This window comes from Ambystoma mexicanum, chromosome 1q (genome assembly GCF_040938575.1).
Source record: "Ambystoma mexicanum isolate Mex_15411 chromosome 1q, UKY_AmexF1_1, whole genome shotgun sequence".
In the NCBI taxonomy this organism is placed as follows: Eukaryota; Metazoa; Chordata; class Amphibia; order Caudata; family Ambystomatidae; genus Ambystoma; species Ambystoma mexicanum.
In genome coordinates, this window is record NC_090922.1 from 365,269,771 (window position 1) to 365,277,843 (window position 8,073).

The window sequence follows — 8,073 nt, forward strand, 5'->3', positions numbered from 1 at the left end:
TTCTTCCCAGGGGGTCAACTTGATGGGTGATTCAGGACCTCCCCCGGTGGCTGTGGCAATGTTGCGGTTGGCAGAGAGTATGCTGCGGACGCGTATCCGCAGGTCGTCCCATCGCTTTCTGCATTGCTGTGGGTTGCGGGGTGCGGTCCCCACCGCACTTACCCGCTGTGCCACCAGAGCCCATATGGCCTTCTTGTTCGCAAGTGCCGTCCTGGTCATTTGCGTGGAGAAGACGACGGCAGCATTCTCCTGGAGGGTCTCTGTTAGCACGGTGAGTTCCTCACGGGAGAAGTGGACCTGCCGCTTGCGGTCGCACGCTTTCTTAGCTACTTTTCCCATTTTTCTTGGTTTCGCTAGGGTGGATGACGGGTTGGGGTGTGTCTCGGGGTAGTGTTTTTAGTGGTTGTGTGGTTTTTGTGGTTTTATAGGTGTACGGCGGGATGTTTCCCGTTCCGGGCCCATGTTTTTACTTCCGTTTCCGTATATTTCCGGTCACCGTACTTTCCGGTAGGCGCACTCTGCGGTGTCCGCTGTGATGGGTGGCGGTATTGCACCTAGGGCGCCGTACGGCGGCGGTGTGGGCCGTTTTGGGGTCATTTCCGCCATCGCGGACTTTGCACTTCCGCCATGCTGTGGTGCTCGTGCCCGATGGGTCGGAATGGGCCGCACTTTGCTCCTTCGTGCAATGGCGGAAACGCTATTTACGCTGTTGCGGTCCGGTCAGTCACTTTCCGCCAGGGTCGTAATGAGGGCCATTGACTTACAAGGAGGAAGGAACCGTTTCTGCACATAAAAAGCGACCAAACTATCACCATCTAGTTCATCATTCTATAACCGTTCCAACTCCCTTCTGAACTCAAAAACCCTATCGACATGCTCATGTACTTTCTCCGCAGTATCCCTTGAATAGGCTAAAACATTCAAATCCCTCAACCCTTGTGGGATATACGTGTCTGTCAATCTATTCCACATTATGGCCAAGTGTATCCCCTTCCCCTCAATAAAGACATTCTGATCGGAAATATTTTCTAAGTTAAGGAGTGGAGCTAAGATAGATTTTTCACCTTTCTCTGTACATTGCTTATCCCATGCATTCAAATCTCTCTTCTCTTTGGAAACTGTGTTCTGAGTCATATGTTTTGATTCAGCACTACCGCTGGCAACAAAGACAGATTTACTGGAACAGTAACAGTCGATAAAGGTGAAGATACAGGCGGAGGAATAACAACAGGAAGAGAAGCAATAACTGGCAGCGGAGGAGCAACAGGAAGAAAAGCAATTGCTACAGGAGGAGGAGCGACAGAGGGAAGCGTAAAATAGCAGGAAGAGGTATATACGGAGGTGGTGCAGTGGCACCAGGCCTACGTTCATTTAAGAATTTATCAATTAGTTCATCTGAGACATGAAAATCTTTAGACGGATATATTTTCTGCATACCAAGTTGAAAAGCCTTATCCATGTTTCTAAGAGACTGACTGTTTTTGTTCATCATACAATAATGCCTTTTCTGAATTTGACATATGGCGACGTGCATGCTTCTCTTTATTCTTAAGTTGCTGCATAGCTTCTTTATTCCAATTTTGTATTACATAAAATGCTGCAGGTCTAGCTTTTTTATTTAAAAATATGGATTCTAAATACTCTATTCGGGCAATCTCAAAAATACTATTAACTGGCCACTGAAGTTCGGAAGCATGTCCAGTTTGTCTGTGCCAAATATTGTTGAATACTATACTACCAATGCCATACTTACAGTACATAGTACATGCCGGCGACCCCTCCTGTGGTGCCGGTCGGTCAAATTCCAAAGATTGTCTGTCTCTGCAGAATAATCCCCTGAAACAGGCAGACAATTTCCCAGGCATGTCAGATTACTGGTGTTACCTGACGTCATTTGTGCTCATGAGTAGAAATCTACAACCAAATATCAGGATACTTAGGAACCGGGGCACGACTCACCTGATTCAAAGGACAAAGGAGATCCGATCGGATTACAAAGGACAAAGGACCCTTGTGGTTGGTGATTTTGGCAAAACTGCCCGCCTCAATATATGGACCCTCATCAAGATGCCATCACGGACTGCGTGCTCACCGTCCAGGGATCGGATTGTGCAGTACTGTTGAGGTGTCACGTCTCATCCAAAAGGGGGCCCCTTTTCTCACTGTCCGATCCCGGTTCGATAGCCACGTCTTCTCTTCAACGAGGTGGCATCAATCTTGAGGGTCCCTATTCGGGTGCCATCTGAAAGAACAAAGAAATATCGAGGCTGAATACCACAAATGAAATAAACAAATCACGGGCTAAAAAGATTCACAGATCTTTTATTACTGTACAGTTTACAAAGCTAAACAGATAGCGATCTGGCTCCCAACACTTTGCAGTGTGCACCAGCCAACAAAGAGAGGTGAGAGAGTGCTGAACATCTAAACACTGGTGTATTTATACATTTCCTACAAAATTTTCCAGCCTCTCTTCATGTTAATAATTTGTGGTCTAGAGTTCGTGCCTAGTTAACATACAGATTTTACAATATTATGCAAAGGATTACATAAGTTTGTATTTCCGTGAAGACACAATAGTGATGTATGTTCTCGGATCCCGCGGTAAACCTTGTTTCAAATATCTTCACAATATAGTTCAGTTAAAACATACGATTGAGGTTTGTTCTTCATTGACCCAATGTTTATACAAGGATGAGGCTGGTGAGCGCAGACAACACTCGAATGGCAGTTCATATGAAACACAAAGTCTCTTTGCTCAGTTTAAACAGTCGGCTCTCGGACAACCTAAACATTAACAGAACTCAAAGGTCGGAAGGCTTGGCTGCAAGTCGAAAACATAGTCCACCATTTTAGAACATAGAACTCGAGTGAAAATCAAAATAGCGGATGAGTCTTAAAATGGCGGTGAAGTTAACCCAAAAATCGGAACTTTGTAACGCGGTTTTCCGTGTAGCGCGAATAGGCTTAGGCAATATAAATACTAAGGAGGCACTATATAATTACCGTTTAACAAGGTGATGACAGGGTTGTACATTGTAGTCCCCAAGCCGCCACAAAGGAATGTCCACACACTATGTTAGTGAAAACACAGTTCTTTATATAAATTCGGTTGAGAATATATACACAATCAATAACACACTTTGCGCTTTGGCAATACTTATATGATAAATATGTACAATGTCTATGTCATACCACAGTTAACTGTTGACTCCTTTAAAATGCACCAACTGCTGATAGTCTCAGTGGCATACAAATCAAATAGTAAAGTGAATCCACAATAGACATGGGAAGGAAGATAAGTTGGATTAAACAAATGGCAGAATACTGGGTCCCTACCACCAGACACAGTTCTGTATGAGGATCCCCCCACCTAGGCAACCTGTAAATGAAGTATATTAACAAGCCCAGTCCATATATTGTTTAAAGTAGTCTTGTTTCCTGCAAAAAATGTTCTACAACCCTAATGTACCTGGTTTAGCAGAGTTCTTCGACTGTTCCTTGACGGATCCCTCTTGAGTGAACTCCCTTTAAGGCAGGAGCCATGGGTCATCGAGATGCCTCGAAAAAAAGGTGAACAATGCTGTTGAGACGGCAGCTTCGGCCTTTGGCGGTGCTCATTGATGATCGATCGTGGATGTCCAGCGAAGATGAGGTGTGCATTGCACCTCGACGACAAGAGTTTGTTGCCATAAGGAGTACTTGCTGAAGAATGTAGGCTCAGCAAGGGAATCAGGTCATCAGCGTTGGCGTCGATGATTGGGACTCGACCATGGCTGCCTTTAGGATCTTTGTCGATGTCTTTGTGGACTTCAGGTGGCAGTAAACCCACCAGCGGTTTCTCCTTGGTTAGACGGCGACCTTGACTTTCTCTGGCGGGACAAAGCAGTCGATGGTGATGTCAAGGGAGTCCTTGATTTCAAAGTGTTTTAAGCAATGGAGCGTTGTGCTCCGGCTAACAAGGTTACAGTGGTCCTCTGAACCTCGGTCCACAGTGATGGTTGTAGATGGCCTCGACGTCCTAGCACTTATTTCAATGTTTCTTGGCGGGCCCCGTCTCTGGTCGACAGATGTCGAGGACTGACTTCCACAGCGCTTTGAAGAATATAAGCTGGTGCACGATGTTCCCTCGTAGCTCGGGAAGAGGTCTCCTAGCCATGTATTCTCTTGTATCAGTTCTTGGAGACACAACAGCTTTCAGATTTCGACGGCGGAAAGCAGCAGCAAAACATTCTTCTTCCAGCTGGACTGCAAGGTTAAGCATCAAGTTTCGACTTCAGCTTCTGTACAATTCCAGTAAGTGAGAGGTCCCCAGATATACTGTTCTGTCTCTCATTCACACTGCTGGGTCAAGCTCAGCAGCCAATCATTCAGAAGGGCATTCAACAGGCAGGCAGCCAATCAGGCTCACAGAGCATTTAGGCCATTCTTCTCTATCCACACACTCACAATAAGGAAAGTGGATTGCGGCAAGCACCCAGCCTTTCAGCACACCACACTGCATTCATACCAGTTTCGGGCAGGGCTGTCTCATTCATTGTGTCACACACCAAAAACCAGAAACCCATAACATGAAATGTATATTGGTCACAGAATCCATTCACCCAGGTCCCATCTCAAGGTAGGAGATCAAGGTAGGAGATCAAGCCTGGTTATCCACCAAATATCTACCTCTAAAAGGACCACGCACATTCAACCCAAGATACCTTGGTCCCTATTCCATCACTACCATAGTAAATCCAGTAGCGGTCAAGTTGGACTTGCCCCCTCACATGAAGATACATCCGGTCTTCCACGTCTCTCTATTAAAACCCGTGCAACCTCAAACCCGACTAACTAAATCTCCAAAACCTATTCTAGTTGATGGAGAACTCGAGTTTGAAGTCAAAAGCATCCTGGATTCCAAGATCTCCAAATCTAAACTATTTTACTTGATTGACTGGAAAGGCTACGGTCCCCAAGAAAGATCCTGGGAACCTGCAGAATATGTCCACGCGCCTCGTCTAATCAAAAGATTTCATCGAACATTTCCTAACAAGCCAAAACCCCCGGAGAAGCCCGGTTTGGGAGGGGCCTTGAGGGGGGGTGCTGTCATGATCTCTGCTTCCAAAAGATCAGGACTTGCCCAACTCCCTTGGAAGCAGACCCATAACCCCGGTTCTGAGTGCCAGCCAGTCCCAATTTGGACCTTTTGGACCCTGTCCTGGCGCCAGTGGCACCAGGCTCATAAAGATGCCCAGTCCCAGTGCTGGAAGCGCCGGGCTCATAATGCTTGGGTGGACTTACCTGCAGCAGACCATGCTGCTTACTTACCTGCCAGTTGAGCCCCTGATCCTCTTCTGTTTGGGACTACTTTTCCTGTTGGGTGGGGCAGGAGCCACGCCCTAGGTTCAGAACACTGGAACTCTTCTGGAAAGCAGGAACTCTTTTCTTAGGCGAGGCTGTGGAAGGAGACACCTAAGCACTACAGGAGGCTATTTAAACCACACCCGATGGATGAATCTTGCTTTGTGTTATTCTGCATTCTCTGCAGCAGAACGCTCATCGTGTCTTCTGCTTCTGATCCTGGGCCTAAGGGAATAAAGGCTTACAATCCTGGAATCCAGTCTTCAGCAGCACCTGTAAAGACAAAGAAAGAACAGGTTAGCACTACGGTCTTCAGTGGCAGCGCATCTCTTACCTGGTCCATCGGCTGTCACCAACGCCTCGCGCTGCATTCCGGCATCTGAAAGACAAAGGCTTACCTACTCTTCGCATGCTCCGGAGGTCTTCGCACTGCATTCCGGAATCTGAAAGACAAAAGCTTACCAGCTCTTCGCACGATACGGAGGCCTTCGGCGCTGCATCCAGCATCTGAAAGACAAAAGAAGGTGCGTTTAAAGACATTGGGCAACTTTATTACTCACGTGCCATTACTCCTTCCCACGCCGAATCTAGTGGGTATTCCAGCACCCTTCAGCTTCTCTAAAGCTCCGAACTTGTACCTGCAAGATAAAAGGGACAGTTAGTGCGCATCGTGAAGCAGGCTACAAGCGCTTACTTACGTGCTTCCAGGTGCTTCTATTCCTCACGCGGGTTCGATCCTCAACTCTCATCAGCCCACCATCCGCCATCGCCGGAACCCTGCAAAACAAGAGATATCATTACAAAAGACTTTTAAGACATTTGAAGTGCCCAGAACTTACCGTTCGTGCAGTTAACGACGGACAGCAGTCCTCTGAGGTCAAGAGGCCTGCACCCTTATCCAGTGAAGAAACTGGTTACGGCACCCTGCCCCGAGGCAGATGGAGAGCTCGGCGTTCACTTACCTAAGGTGAGGGCGTTAACCTTTGGGGTTCTACAGGAGAAGAGAAAGGGAAGAGGAGAGAGCCACCCAATAACCCCAGTTCATTAATCCCATATTTTCTATCTGCAGACATCTTACTCTTCGAGTCAGACATACAGTGCACAGAGGTCCAGCCCAAAGAGCCAACCGTGTGTTACACACCACCTTTGAAGATACGGCATTCACCCAGTCAAGACCGGCGCCTCTGCGGGAATCAGGTGAGCGTTACAGAACACAAAGCCTACCGCAAAACTCCCACCCAGGCGCTATGGAAACCTCGGATACCGACCAGCTAGCCCAGTTACTTGGGGAACTAAGAGCAGAAGTGCATGTAGCCCGTCAGGAAACGAATGCTCTAAGAAGGGAACTGATTATTTCCAAGGAGCGAACAGATGATCTCGCTAGACAACTCCTACAGTCACAAGCCGGACAAACTCCGTTACCCGCATCAGGGGCAAATCTTCCTTCAACATCCTCTACGAACCCAGTACAGATCAACCTACCTGGGAATGTACCTCTGGCTCCGCCCGAACGATTTTCTGGTGACCCAAAGAGGTTTGCGGTATTTATTAATCAGTGCCGGTTGCACTTCTTATGCCGGCCAGCAGCCTTTCCAACTGATCAAGCTAAGGTAGCTTTCGTGCTTTCGTACCTTAGTGGCAATGCGGCAGACTGGTCGATCCCTCTAGTTAATCAAGATGATCCGGTTCTCCATGATTTTCAAGCTTTTCAGTTCAGTATGGAAAAACTGTTTGCAAGACATTCACAGGGGCAGGCCTTGGACAATGAGCTCCTTTCATTGCGACAGGGTAATCAAGACCTTTTGGCTTATATTGCGTCTTTTAACAGACTGATAGTGGAAACTCGATGGCCTGAGGACAAAAGGATTACGCTGTTTTATAGAGGTCTACGTGGAGAGCTCAAAGATGTGTTAGCCCAAGTAGTGAATCCCCCGCAAGACTGTTCGGACTATATTGACTTAGTCGTTCAAATAGACCACAGACTGCAGAACAGGAAGACCGATCGTTCCAAGTTTGATGCTCGAGTATTTTCCAAACCACCAACTCTTACCAAAGGAGTAGTCTCCGGGGAACCCATGCAAATAGGGGGCCTGAAAGGACCACTAACACAAAGGGAGCGGCAAAGGAGAAAACAGCTGCAATTATGTCTCTATTGCGGAAACTCGGGGCACTTTCTTCGAGACTGTCCGATGAAACCAGCCAAGAAGGCAGTAGGAGCTGCAGTTACCAGGGTCACAAACTCTGAGCAGGGAAACGACCTCGCCCGACAAGAATAGAGGTCCTCTTGCCGAGCGTTAAAACCAGTTCTGTGACCTCGCATTTCGTGATACCTATGGTCCTCATTAGCCCTGAACATCCGGATCGATTACATGCGATTGAAGCTTACGTCGACAGCGGTGCCATCGGCAATAAAGTGGATCATGAAATGGTTTTGAGGATGAATCTGACTCTTTGTCCAAAGGCTGTAAAGGACGTCATTACTACGGTGGATGGTACGGAGATAGCCTCCGGACCAGTAACGCATACCACCCAAGAAGTGACGCTAGTAAGTCAAGATGGACACCATGAGAAGATCGTGTTCGATGTGATCAAGGCTCCTCAGTTTCAGATTATTCTAGGAATTCCTTGGTTAGAGAAGCACAATCCTCAGATCGATTGGCGAGCAAGAACGGTTCAGTTTCCAGAATGTGTCTCTACTTGTCACCCTCGACCTGGTGTTGCACTGGC